The sequence below is a fragment of the Micropterus dolomieu genome, unplaced genomic scaffold (assembly GCF_021292245.1).
Source record: "Micropterus dolomieu isolate WLL.071019.BEF.003 ecotype Adirondacks unplaced genomic scaffold, ASM2129224v1 contig_13796, whole genome shotgun sequence".
NCBI classification, from domain to species: Eukaryota; Metazoa; Chordata; class Actinopteri; order Centrarchiformes; family Centrarchidae; genus Micropterus; species Micropterus dolomieu.
The window spans coordinates 4,150-4,995 of record NW_025742782.1 but is presented as its reverse complement, the minus strand read 5'-3'; positions in this window follow the sequence as shown (position 1 = coordinate 4,995).

The following is an 846-nucleotide window of genomic DNA, read 5'->3' as shown; positions in this document are numbered from 1 at the left end:
CCGATCTTATTTGACTTTATTTTATCCCTTTTATTTTATTCTATTTTACTTATTTTATATTTATCTTAAACATGTATTTTAGTCTTTTCAATGTTTTCATGCTTTTATCTTGTATTGTTTTTGTATTATTGTCTTTTGGGTATTATTGTCTTTACACTTGTTAAAGCACTTTGTAAATTGTTTTTGAAAAGTGCTCTACAAATAAAGATAATTATTATTATTATTGGTGAGTACTGTACATAAGCATGTTTGTGTGCACATGAAACAAAACAACCCAGGTGAAACTGATACCCTGATCAGGTTGCAGGCCCGATCTGAGTCAATATATGTCAAAAATGCTTCCGACATTTTAAAGTAAACAGAATTTTTTGATTGTGATAAGTATGTCAGATAGTAAAGGGACTTCTGTTTGAATATAATTCTGTGGCAGTTAGCCAGGCATGGTTTCATGCCTGTAATCCAGTTTTATAAAATACACTATATTGCCAAATGTTTTAGGACACCGCTCCGAATCATTGAATTCAGGTGTTCCAACCACTTCCATGGCCACATTCCATATAGTTCATTGTTTTGAGACATCGGCCCTGAGACCAAATTATCATTCATACTCACAACTGATTGGTCCAACGGTGAGGGGCATCAAAGGATCAGAGCTGGAAACAGAGCAGTACGTCCTTCATACCTGTAATCCAGTTTTATAAAATACACTATATTGCCAAATGTTTTAGGACACCGCTCCGAATCATTGAATTCAGGTGTTCCAACCACTTCCATGGCCACATTTGTATAAAATCAAGCATCTAGGCATGCAGACTGCTTCTACACACATTTGTGAAAGAATGGGTC